At 42.7% G+C, this 14,316-nt stretch overlaps 1 long non-coding RNA gene across 1 annotated transcript in view; it reads right to left on the reverse strand.

Annotated features, from left to right (window-relative positions):
* Positions 1-13,106: 13,106 nt before the first annotated feature.
* LOC146863153 (uncharacterized) overlaps positions 13,107-14,316 on the reverse strand; it is a 208,425-nt gene continuing 207,215 nt past the window's right edge. The window contains exon 3 of the long non-coding RNA XR_014978560.1: positions 13,107-13,603. This is a non-coding gene — a long non-coding RNA (uncharacterized LOC146863153). The remainder of the gene's footprint in view (positions 13,604-14,316) is intronic.

Consider the following 14,316-nt stretch of genomic DNA (forward strand, 5'->3'; position numbering starts at 1 on the left):
AAGGCTCAACAAGGTATCTCTCCCCTCGTTTGTAAAGCGGCTCCACAACCCCGTTCCCCAATCCTTCTCAGGGACCCGGTGGGCCAACAATGCTAACTCATACGCTTTAAACCATTGGCTAATATCTTCATTCTCACTGTAATCCTTGATCACATCTTTAGGAAAATAAAACCTACTTTCTGCAGGCACAGATGGAGTGCTGCCACCAGAGGGATTCAACTCTAAACTCTTAGTTTTAAGCTCCATCTCCCTCACCATCTTCCCACGTTCAAACGCTAATTTCTCTCTCTCAAAATCTAATCTTTTGCTCTCCATTTCAGCTTCTCTCTTGCTTCTCGCATTCTCTAATTCCAACTGCCCTCCTAATTTAAGTTTTGCCATTTCTAACTTGTACCCCCTCTCCTTCTCCCTGTCTTCTAATTCTTCGGGGGAAAGGCTCCTAGAGGACGCACTACTGCCTGGAGATGACACTGGCCCACCTGTGGGCTCTTCCTCTTCCTCTTCTTCTTCCTCTTCCGGTACCACCACCGGATCAGAGGGATTTCTGGCCTCTAACCAGGCCTTCAGCGCTTTGAGGAAGCCCTCTTTCTTTGAGACACCTGTGGTAGGAACTTTAAACTGCTTGCAAAATCCTTTTAGATCTTTTAGCGTGTAGGAATCTATCTTCTCCTTATCGAATTCCCCCACAACATTCTCCACAGGTGTAGCAGCTCCGGCATTCTCCATGGTCAAAACTGGCAGTGTTTAAAAAAAATCAGATCCAGGAAAGCGGAGAACAAAAATAGGATATCCTACCAAAACAGATTGTGGCTGCGTTATGGTCTGCTTTCACTATGTAGCGTACACTAATCACTGCACATGAGTCATAAATGCAAAGTTCAAATCCTCACCGCTGACCACCAATGTTAGAACCGGCGGTCTCTAGTTGGCAGAGGTATACACTTCTGACAAATAGGGACCAACCAACTCTAGTCAGGGAAAGGGGATTACACACTCAGATAACCCCTGCTACCCCCTTGGTAGCTTGGCAGAGCAGACAGGCTTATCTCAGAGGCAGTGTGTTAAGCATTTATGACCACATACAGTAATAAAGTGAATACACTACAGATGGACACGACACAGAAGTTATTATAAAAATAGTATTTTTATATAAGGCTTAGCACAAGACCAAATAACGACAAAAATATACCACAGTCTTAATAAATACTCTTTGGAAGGAAAAATGATAGTTCAAGTAAGGTTTCTTCTTGGCAAATAGTTCTTCAGCAAAGTATTCTTCTGAGCACAGTTCTTTGGCAACAATGTAACACCCACAGGAGTCACACGACGTCGAGTCTACACGATTCCCAAGGTTCGGCGTCGACCGCAAGGAGCGCTACGTCGAGCCTGGAGTCGCAACAGACCCCACAAGTACAGTACCTTGAGAAACGAAGAAAATGATGATCCACGGCGTCGAGATGTCGGCGTCGAGGTCGGCGTCGATCGTGCCTCGGAGTCGGGTCAATCCGCAGCGGCGTCGAGGGATGTCGGGCCGGAGCAGCGCTCACGGCGTCGAGAAGGGCGTTGAGTCGATGCGATCAGCAGCGGCGTCAGGACGGGGTCGCTTGGAGGTAGAGCCGATACTCACTCCTCACTGGCGTTGATACCGGCGTCGAGACGGGGTCACTTGGAGCCGGGGCCGATACCCACTGCTCACTGGCGTTGCTGCTGGCGTCGATCGGGCCCGGCGGCCGGCGTCGAAGGCCCGGGACACTGGAGCCGTTACTCACGGTGTCGAGCGGGATTCGGCGGCGTCGGCGGCGTCGAGACTGCAGATTTCCCCTTGTGTACTGGAAACAACACTTTCCAGCGATTCAGCAAATGGTGAAGTCCTTTGGCCCTGTGACTTTAGCAGGAGACTGGCACTCTTCCAGTCCTTGGAGATTTCCTAGCAAGTGTTCAGAGAGTACACACCAAGTTCCTCTCTCCTTGTTCCTTGGCAAAAAAATAAAGAAGCAGCTTTCAGGTTCCTCCACAGCAAAACAGCACTCTGGCAGAAAGGGGAGGCAAGTCCTTAGATCAGCAGGCTTCTTGTCCTTGGTACAGGTTTCCTTGTCAGAAGTGATCTGAGTTCTTGGTTCAGGGGTCCTTCTCTTATACCCCTTTTTCCCTTTGTTCCCTTTGTCCCAGCAGGGCGATTCCCACCATCTCAGGTTTGTTGTGGGTGTTGCCAGGCAGAGGCACCTGGCCTATTCACTGAGCAGGGCAGAGTCCTCAGCCGCCCAGCAGGAGGCGGAGCCAGTATTGTCACTGGCAGGAGCAGGGCTATCAGTCGCCCAGCAGGAGGCGGAGCCAGTATTGTGTCAGGCAGGGCAGGCTACTCTTCCCTCACTCTATGTGTAAACGCCCCATTCACCCCACACTGACTCACTCAGACCTCTGGAGCCACCCAGCCCCTGACACACACACCAAACCAGCAGAGACCGGTAGATAGTTGGACAAGAAAATAGCCACTTTCTAAAAGTGCTATTTTCAAACATAGAATTTAAAAACCATCCATCCTAAAGGGTGTGTTATTAAATTCTGAGTTCAGGGATACTAAACTCGACTTGCTACCATGCTCCCTGAGTCAGATAGATTATAATGGAGTTAATAATCAGTCTGCCCAGTCTGGCCTATTGGAGGCAGGTAGCCCTTCAATAGTGAAAAACGAAAATGGCTGTATTTCACTATTAGGTCATGCCACACACATCAGGGCATGACCTACCTTTTACCAACAATGCACCCTGCCCTAGGGCCTACCATAGAGGTGTCTGAAATGTGGCAAAGTGAAGGTTCAGAGACTGGTAAGTGGGTTTCCTTACCAAGTCGACATGGCAGTCAGGGACTGCACGCAGGCGCCGCGGTGGCAGGCCTGAGACACATTTTGTACGCTGCTTCTGTGGGTGGCACAACCAGTGCTGCAAGCCCACCAGCAGCAGTTAACTTACACGCCCTTGGCACACTCAGTGCACTAGACTAGGGACTGAACAGTAAGTCAACCAAGCCAATCATGGTAACACCAATCAATGTAACAATTTAACATAGGGAGCACTTGCACTGTGGCACTGATCAGCAGTGGCACAGTGCCCAAAGCAATAATCCAGCAAAAACATTGTAAACAGAGGAGGCAAACAGAAAAAAATGGAGGAGAGACTCATGCCAATGATGCCAGGTCTAACAGTATGCATTGACATTATCAGTCTCTACACCTCTGTCGAACATCGCAATGGCATTAAAGCAACCCAACTATCGCTCTGGACACAATCAGCCAATCTTCTAGAAACCAACAAAATGATTCTAGAGATGTTGGAGTTCTGCCTGGAGAATAACATTTTCAGCTTCAATGGCAAGATATACAGGCAGAAACACGGAACCGCCATGGGAGCTAAATTAGCGCTGCCGTACGCATGCATTTTCATGAGCCACGTGGAAAAATTCTGGCTGTGGGATCAGGAATTTACCTCCCACATCGTACTATGGCGACGATACATCGATGATATTCTCTGTATTTAGCAAGTAGGCGTAACACTGCTCAAAAGGTTCTTGGAACACCTGGACAGAAACCCATGGGGGATAAAAACCACACACACATACTCACAAAAGGAGATCAACTTCCTGGATGTCACACTCTATGTTAAGGACAATACCCTACATAGCAAACTCTACAGAAAATAAACAGCGGCTAACTTTATACTGAGAGCAGACTGTTGTCATCCACGTCACAATGCAAGGAACATCCCGGAGGGGGAACTTTTAAGAATACGCAGAAACTGTAGCGAAGATGAAGTATTCAAAGAAAAAGGACAAGAAATTGTGTCAAGACTAAGTCTACGAGGGTACGACCATAACACACTAAAAAATACCTTCACCACAGTGGCTCAAATGGAATGCAAACAAATGTTCCTACCCAAACGACAACGAGAGCGTAACACCATGATCCGTTTCATCACAGACTACCATAATGGCCACCACCAAATAAGATAAAGTTTAAAACGACACTGGCATCTTTTACAACAAACACCTACCCTAACTGACCATTTCAAAACGTATCCAGAAATGACTTTCAGACGAGCACCCAACCTAAAGAATCTTCTGTGCAAATCTGAATTTGAGGACAAAAGGAAATCTATCACCACATTCCTAGACAGGCCACCAGGGTTTCACATGTGTAAAATATGCAGTATTTGCAAATTGAGCAGAAGTACAACGACGCAGGTACCACTGACACAAGGAAATGAATTTACCACCAAAGAATGGATTGACTGCAACAGCAAAATCCTCTGTAACTGTAACCTTCCATACATTGGAAGTATGATACGCCCACTGCGCACCCGGATTCAGGAACACTACCGCAACATACACAAGCACAGCGCCGGTCATCCACTTGCAGAACATTTCCAGATTTGCAGAACACCCACACAAAAAAGACTTCATCTTTTTTTGCCTGGAAATTGTCCATTCAGCCAGAAGAGGGGGAGAGTGTGAACTGAAACTCAGGAGACGAGAAAGTGAACTTATTCTAAAATTCAAAACAGTGACCCAGGGGCTAAATAAAGATGCTGAAATGCATGTGTGGTTGGGAGAAGATTAGTACAAAACACAAAGGAAATTACAGGACTGGGGGATTTGTACTGTGCTTGTTACATCTCACATGCCTCTCTCCCCCACACCCAACTCAGTTTTTCTGACTTTGCTTGTTCACCATTTCTGAAGTCTATACTGCTGCGTACATAACAGCTTGGAATAATCATTGTCCCCATATAACTCCTTACATGTACATGCATTTTCGATTTTGATCCATCACATGCAACCCTGCTTTGCAAATTATCACCCCGTTTGGCATTAGGATCTACCAGTTTAAACAAGTGTCTATTTTTTTCCTCAACACCATGACAACCAATAGTAAATCTTACATCTCACATTTCTCTCTCCCCTGCACCCCACTAAGTTTCTCTGCCTATGCTTGCATATTTTTTCTGAAGTCTACACATTGGCGTTTACTAGCTTGGAATAGTCATTGTCCCCAGATAACTCCTTACATGTGCATGCTTGGTCTAATATGATCTGCCACATGCAATTATTCTTTGCGATTAACAATGCTTGTTTGGCAGTTAGGAACCACTAGAAATAACAGGTGTTCCCTCTCCCTGAATACCTTGACAACCAACAGTTAATCCCGCTCCCTCTCCCATGACTATAGAATGGGGACCGCTCCACCAATCCGTCCACCTCTTTACAATTACCGCTACCCAGTCAATTTTGACCATTCCAATATGTCGCCGAGCTTCACGGATAGCCCATCCTTCCAGGTTATAAACAAGAAGTAATACAGCTGAATGAAACTACCTGAATGAAACTACCTGAAGCGACATTACGCCTGATATTTAGAGGTAAGCGGCCACCAAGAAGACCTACTCTTCTCCAAACGTTCCCTTCCCCGCTTCCTTGCCCCATATAGTCACCTACTCCTTTCACGTTTTCTCATTTAGAATCCATAGGAACCCATTTGACTAAGAAGGCCTGATTTGTAATTAATCTATAAAACCGGTAAGCAATGAGACGCCCATACTGTTTGACGCACTAGCATCACGGCCCAACATAACCATGGGCTCCTAGTCAGAGCGAGCTCATGATCACTATCACTAGAGAGCCGTGCGATTAGTTTTAGGCACCGGCGTGCCCCCCAATCAGTGCTCAACACTCCGCATGACCATCTTATAGACTCAGTGGTATTATCCTTCACAACGATTGCCCCTCCGCGGTAGATAATCAGCGCATAACACCTCGCGCCCCTGCTAACTTGTCACTTTGTCTCCGCATGCTCATTAGATTTTTTTATCTCATTCTATTTTATAGACCTTGTGTTACTACCCTTCACCCTGGTTGTGCCTCCGAAGTAGATAATCAGTTCAAAAAACCCCGTTATCCCGATAACTTGTCACCTTATCTCCGCATGATATTTGCATATATCTCGTGGTTCTATTTCTCACTACTATTGCGCCTCCGCTGCAGATATTAAATAGACTTCATCGCATTAGCCTTTTCCAATCACTTGTTACTGCACATGCTCTTTTGAGATAATAAGGACCGGGAGAAACACTCGTATACCTTCACCGGAGGTTCTCCTCCATTGTACATATACCTTCACCCTGTCTTTCCCTGTCTAAAGGAGTCTCGCCTTCTTTAATTTATCTCGATGCAAACCTCGTTTCCTGTCGGACCCAACAACGCGAAAACAACAAATGTAAATATATCGTTGCCCATTAACTTTTTTATTATTCTATTCATTTATTTACTGTCATGCCTAATGTGATACTCCATTTACATCGTATTCTCTTTTTTCTGAAACGCAATTGAATTCGTTACCACACTCGTGGCACTCACTCTATGAAATCATATATTGAATGTCACCATATTGTAAATTCTAAAATGCCTCTCAAATACCGCTGTCACGCCCGAAGCATTTTTTTGTTTTCGTTGCCTACCAATTTTCACATTTTCATTGTGCCATCCGCGCTAAATATGCCTTCATCAAATTCATAAACCTGGAATCTGGGATTTTGTTTATTCAATCAAATGATGTTTGCTACACTAATGTATTTTTCAAACATGTCTCTCAAATTCTCGCTACCTGAAATCAGGGGCCTCGTTTATGAAATCCTATCTCTTGAACTGACGTGTGTGCCATCATGGTATAATTAACCCATTTCTTGTCATAATCGCTGTTTTCTCACACTCCCACATTTTCTGTCTCTACATTATGTGCCTTATACCCATCATTATTGTATTTGAATGTACATGTGCTGCAGATTGGCGCATTTAAATTCTCCCTGCTTCCACGGACAGAGTAAATCTACAGTCACACACGCAATCACACATCATACGCTAGGGCCCATATCACTAAATTCACACTATTACTCTATCCACACTGAATATAGGAGAGAAAACCTAAACCAATCTGCATCTACAATGAGGTCAATGCGACCTTAATGTCATTGCCTTGAGTCATGATTTAAAACATAAGAAATACATTTGAAACTCAATAAATGACAAGGAATAAACACCCGACACTGGAATTCAAACAAATGCTTGTTTATCTATTAATCCAAATGAAAAGTCAATCATTGGCAAAATCGTTATTCTCATAGTTACCTATTCTAGCTAAATGGGTCAGGACAGGTCTCTCGGTAAAGTCTCTCGAGCCGCCGTCCTCAGCATAGGTAACGTCCAAACGCGATGACCACAAGGAATGGACGAACGAGGAACGAACATGGACCCTCTCTAGTCTAACATACTTATAGGGTAAGTTGCAAATAAAAGTTACAAACAAATGTTAGATAACCGTTGAGCCACTGAGCAGAGCGAGCAGGAAAGGAAGTCCCTTGGTTACATTTAGAAAACCTCCGCTCAGGAAAAATCACAAAAATAAAAAGACGGAAGAAGGAAACTCGAGTTTGCAAATGTTTCTTTCGTAAATGCTCTTCCTTGATATCTTAGCAGAGCCACCGCAGACTGGTCATTGTTCATTGTGGCTTTATCCCTGTCCAAGGACAGCTGGAATCGTTCCCGGAGCTGCTGTCCTCACGGAAAACTTTCAAACCAGGCAAAAGCTGCGGTCAGGTGACTCTCGACCATGTTCAGCAAGGCCTCTCATCAAAATTCAATCACTCGAGCGCAGGCTGTAAATGGCAGCCATCTTGTTTTAGGCCAAAACGGACCATCTTAATTAAAAGAAACACAAAACAACGTTACCTCATCATAATGATTGTACATTGTTAAACCCCACTAATACCCTTATGTGTATGTACTTATCTAGCCTTCTGAAACGCAATAAAGCATTAGCACACGTTATTTTAAATGCACAAACACAAAACAAATAGCACTTTTACGATACTTATTTAGTTAAACCGCACATTTATTATTAAGCAACATATATGCATTCCCACGTGTAGTCTCTTCTCATTAGTAATGTTGATTAGTCAAGACTCTTAACAAAACTTAATAATTAGTAGTTTTAAAATCAGTGATTTTAGTCATAACATATAAACAAAACTGAAGCTTAAAACTCGATAAATTTTCAACAGAAAACTCTGCTCCAGCAATCCCCACTTTGGTGATATCTTATCACCACAAAAACCACCCAAAAAGAAAAATTAGTCCCAATTTTTAGGAGAAATTGAAAATGTCTTTTATGACACAACATTAAACACCAGATTCTCTCACATCATCCCTCCTTGTCTCCAAATACACACTCTCCCTCAATTCTTCTAATTCTATCTCCTGTGGGTCTCTCCTTGACCTCTTTTGTTTCTTCCCAGCATTCCCTCTGATTATTCTCTTTTTCCCTCCCCTGTTTTTACAACACAAACACCCCAATCTTAGTATCAATAAAGCAACAATTATGCATGTGAAAGGAAACAATATTGTACCAATAATGGTACTACCTATCTTAGCAATAAAACTCTTAACAGCAACTATCTTATTAGCTATTTTAGTCCAAACACTTTCAGCTTCAAGTGGTACTAATTCTTCATGTAAATCAGTAATATTTTTGATATAGATCTTTAAATCTTTGCTTTCATCAGGAATGTAAGTGCAACAATGTTGAACTTTCAGCATTCCACAAACTCCACCCTCTTTGGCCAATAGAATATCAAGGGCAAGTCGATTTTGCATAGACATGGCACGTACAGCAATCATCTCCGTATTTACCAAAAGAAACCCTCCAGCGGTACTTGTCGATAAGCGATCCACCACTGTTGACAGTTTCCGAATCCCATATGCATTCAAAGAAATTCCCACTGCTGGAATTAAAGCACCAAACATGTCACCCACTATCTCTGACCAAGTTTCTCTCTTAAAACGTGTTAGTAAATTAATGTGTTCTACATCTTCTATCCTATCTATATGAAAAATCTTTGGAAAGACCAGGCCCACATAACACGTGCCATACCAATGGTCAGGCAACTTGTAATAAGCCTTGTTCCCACAAACATAATACACTCCTGGGAAAACTGGATCTTCACCACCTTTAAAACCCCATCCTGTTGCAATGAAGTATGTATCATGACACTCACTAGTCCCAACAAAATATGTATCATATTGGGATTTCTTCCTGGTAATGCATAGTTTACCCTTCTGTGGTGCATCTAAAGCCAAAGTCGGACTGGCCCCATTCTTCAACTCCTTTCCCATCTCAATGTCCCAAATTGTTTCACTCACTTTATATTTCCCTGCCTTCTCATGCAAGCTCATTCTCCTTTCCTCTACCATATTCAGGAAAGCCTTCTCCTCTTCTTTCAAACTGCAAGTTAAATTGTTTCTAAAAATATAATCTAAGGTTAATTCTTCTTTCTCAATAAAAATCTCACCAAAAATGTTAGCTTCTTTAGCTGGATTCAGCCTTTTGTTCATAGGCAATTGCCCAAAAATGTTATCTTTGTTAGACATCTCGTAATCTATTTTCCCTAACAAATAAAAAACACTACTTAGCACACTACATGAAATCCCATACGTAGCTGGTAAATGGTGATAAGTAACACCCTCTGAAACGGATGCAGGCAATTGCATACATACGTAGCAATCCCTAACTTCCATTGTCTTTACGTATTCATACAACAACTTTGAAAAAAACATTGCTAGAAAAATCATTAATTGACCTATCTTTATGTACGTAAATGTTACTAATTCTAGTTGGAACTACTTTTTGCGAACTCTTCTCTACATTGGTCACATTCTCAGTATGTATTCCAAAAGCGTCTATTGTAACTCTAAAAGTAACTAATAAAGCTAATACACCCCATAATAGCATTAATAATCCAGTACAGCAGCAGCACATTTTACACCATCTTTTCAAAAAGACACATCTACTTTGATTATTCTCTGTGTTAGCCATTTTACTACTTTGGCAGTGTCTTTTGACTCAGCCTCTTCTACTCCACTACTGAGTTTTAGAACTCTAGATTATTTCAAACAGCTAATTTCAGATTTTCTCTTTTCACTTTTCACCAAGTGACTCCTTCAGTTCACTCAATTTGGATTTTCATCACTTTTCACTTCTTCTTCAGCAACATCAAATTGTATCAGATCATCAACAACATCCTGTGCATCCGACTCTTCTCCAATGTCAGTCAGGATAACTTTCAGCATTCCAACAGTTTTCTCCTCAACCACTTCTCGTACGGTCCCCTCTGGATTTCCTTGACTTTCTGCCTCTTCACCTTCAGACAGTGCCACATACGTCCATTCCGGTGACCTATACTTCTGGTTAGGTTTTCTGATTCTCTTAATCTCCTCTGGTTCTTTTGTAACCTTTTGTTTTTCACCCTTTGCTTGATTCTGACTCGACACCTCGTTCACCTGTTCAGCTTTCGATGAATTTGCTCGTGTCAGTCTGTACCTCAGTCTCTTTATTCTGTTAGGCCAAAGATCTCCTCTTACAACCCTCTTTGGTCTCACTTCTTTGTTATTTCTTTCTCCAATCCAAGTTCTCTTTCTCAGAACTCGACCCTCTGATTTTTCATTGTCACTCTCATCTGATTCTGTCTCATTTGCCTCTCGTTCCTCAACAATTTTCTTTTGCTCCACAGTCTTTTCCACCACTGATTGAGATTTCCCTATTTCTGTCCCTCCTCGGGTCTCCGACACGCAATCTTCTTGCTGTCTACTTGTCCCTTCACCTAGCTTATCAGGAATATTTCCTACACCTCCTCGGGGGTCTTCCGCAATCTGTCCCTCTCTATCTTCTTCTGACCCTGCTTCTTCAGGTGTAATCTCAAGTGGATTTTCAACCTCTTCATCTGATTCAGGTGTAGTTTCTGTGGAATTGCTCCTTTCTCTTCTACTGCTTGTTGGAACTTCAGGCACTCTTACAGAATCCGATCTCTCATCTGAGACTCCCAATGTTTCCTTTGAAGCCTCTCTCGGAAAAGGGAAAGAATCACTCAACTCTCTTTCACCTTCACCCCTTTCAGGATTTTTCCCCCTTCTCACTGGCTCAGTTTCTGCATCATCACTGGAATCTGACTCTTCAAAATACTCCTTACCAGTCCCATCTTTTGGATTTGGAACTCTCAGAGTATGACTCGCATGCACCCAGTTTTTCACACCGGCACACTTTACTGCAGTTGTCGTAGTCAGAATGACTTGTCTTGGCCTTCCCCACCTTGGAACCAAGCAATTTCTTCTCCTGTGCACCTTAATCCTCACCCAGTCCCCTGTACTCAGATCATGGGCTTGCTTCTTCTCAAGTGTGGTAGCGTCTCCTCCAACCTGGTGAAACACAGAATGAACTGCGTCAGCCAGGCCTTTACAGTAATCCAAAATCATGTCATCAGTTATTGTCATCAACTTGTTGACAGGCACAAATGCATGTCTCATCGCACGTCCCATTAAGATTTCGTGCGGACTCAAACCTGTGGTTCTATCTGGAGTAGACCTAATAGTCATCAGCACTAGAGGCAAGACATCAGGCCATTTCATTCCAGTGGCTAAACACATCTTACCAATTCGGTTTTTTATTGTGCCGTTCATCTGTTGAACAACTCCAGAAGCCTCTGGTCTGTATGCACAATGTAGCTTCTGCTGTATGCTCAATGCTTCACAAATTAAACCCATGAGCTCATTATAGAAGTGTCCACCTCTATCAGACTCAATCGTCACTGGGAACCCGTACCTAGGAATCAACTCTCTTAACAGTAACTTTGCAACTGTTATTCCATCATTTCTCCTAGTCGGATAGGCCTCCACCCATCTTGAGAACAAACAGACTACCACTAGAACATACCTCAATTTATTCACTTGGGGCATTTCAATGAAATCTATTTGCATTCTGGTAAAAGGACCTCCTTCTCTGCCTATTGTTCCTAGGCTCACCACTGTCTTTTTCCCAGTATTGAACTGCTGACAAATCAAACATCTCTGACAGATGCTCTCTGCAATAAACCTGAACTTTGCATTGTACCAGGTTTGTTTAAAAGACCTAATCATTGCGTCCCTTCCCAGATGTCCTTGGCCATGATACATTCTTGCCATTGTCGACAGCATTGAGTTAGGCATGACTGGTCTACCATCTCTATAGATCCAAACATGATCTGTTTCTCTTGGGGCACAACCTGCCTTGATCCAATTTCTCATTTCCTCATCTCCTGCCTCATCCTGCAACTGTTTCACTTCATCCCACGTTTCTAGGACATTAGTAAACATCACAGAACAAAAAGACATTTCCCTCTCTCGTGCCCTATTAATCGAATGATTGTTTTTGGCACAATACTGTGCTATGTCATTGGCAAATCTATTACCAAGTGTAACAAAATCATCTCCTTGTCCATGAGCAGCACATTTCACAACTGCTAACTCTTTAGGCAGCTGTATCGCCTCAAGCAACTTTCAAATCACCTCAGCATTCTTTATTGGAGTCCCACTCGACGTCAAGAAACCTCTCTGTAGCCAAAGCTGGCCAAAGTCATGAACTACTCCAAATCCATACTGACTATCAGTCATCACAGTCACTCTCAGATTCTTCCCAATCTTGCAAGCCTTTGTCAATGCCACCAATTCAGCCACCTGAGCAGATCTTACTCCTTTCAAAGGCGAAGCTTCCATAACTTCTGAAACCTTGCACACTGCATATGCTCTATAACCATCCTCTGCTACCAGGAAACTGCTGCAGATTGGCGCATATAAATTCTCCCTGCTTCCACGGACAGAGTAAATCTACAGCCACACACGCAATCACACATCATACGCTAGGGCCCATATCACTAAATTCACACTATTACTCTATCCACACTGAATATAGGAGAGAAAACCTAAACCAATCTGCATCTACAATCAGGTCAATGCGACCTTAATGTCATTGCCTTGAGTCATGATTTAAAACATAAGAAATACATTTGAAACTCAATAAATGACAAGGAATAAACACCCGACACTGGAATTCAAACAAATGCTTGTTTATCTATTAATCCAAATGAAAAGTCAATCATTGGCAAAATCGTTATTCTCATAGTTACCTATTCTAGCTAAATGGGTCAGGACAGGTCTCTCGGTAAAGTCTCTCGAGCCGCCGTCCTCAGCATAGGTAACGTCCAAACGCGATGACCACAAGGAATGGACGAACGAAGAACGAACATGGACCCTCTCTAGTCTAACATACTTATAGGGTAAGTTGCAAATAAAAGTTACAAACAAATGTTAGATAACCGTTGAGCCACTGAGCAGAGCGAGCAGGAAAGGAAGTCCCTTGGTTACATTTAGAAAACCTCCACTCAGGAAAAATCACAAAAATAAAAAGACGGAAGAAGGAAACTCGAGTTTGCAAATGTTTCTTTCGTAAATGCTCTTCCTTGATATCTTAGCAGAGCCACCGCAGACTGGTCATTGTTCATTGTGGCTTTATCCCTGTCCAAGGACAGCTGGAATCGTTCCCGGAGCTGCTGTCCTCACGGAAAACTTTCAAACCAGGCAAAAGCTGCGGTCAGGTGACTCTCGACCATGTTCAGCAAGGCCTCTCATCAAAATTCAATCACTCGAGCGCAGGCTGTAAATGGCAGCCATCTTGTTTTAGGCCAAAACGGACCATCTTAATTAAAAGAAACACAAAACAACGTTACCTCATCATAATGATTGTACAGTGTTAAACCCCACTAATACCCTTATGTGTATGTACTTATCTAGCCTTCTGCAACACAATAAAGCATTAGCACACGTTATTTTAAATGCACAAACACAAAACAAATAGCACTTTTACGATACTTATTTAGTTAAACCGCACATTTATTATTAAGCAACATATATGCATTCCCACGTGTAGTCTCTTCTCATTAGTAATGTTGATTAGTCAAGACTCTTAACAAAACTTAATAATTAGTAGTTTTAAAATCAGTGATTTTAGTCATAACATATAAACAAAACTGGAGCTTAAAACTCGATAAATTTTCAACAGAAATCTCTGCTCCAGCACATGCACTTTTATACTAACATGTATCTTAGTATATTTCACTTGCAATTAATCTGCCCGGATGTGTAACTTTTTGATACCTGTTACCTGCCCTATATGCTTCCTGCCGCTTCTTCTATTTCCACTGTCTTTCTGTCTTTCTATCCCCCCGTTCTTCTTATTTCCCCTTGATCTTCCATGCCTTCGTTCCTCCCCGGGTGATTTCCAATCTCTCCTATTGAATCCTATACTGGTCTCCATCTTAAATATTACGATCACTTACCCTACTTTAATGTTCCATAAACTATACAACCTTTTTGTTGTGTTCCTTTTCTCTCTTTCCTCATTCTCGCCCC

The sequence above is a fragment of the Triturus cristatus genome, chromosome 2_2 (assembly GCF_964204655.1).
Source record: "Triturus cristatus chromosome 2_2, aTriCri1.1, whole genome shotgun sequence".
Classification (NCBI taxonomy): Eukaryota; Metazoa; Chordata; class Amphibia; order Caudata; family Salamandridae; genus Triturus; species Triturus cristatus.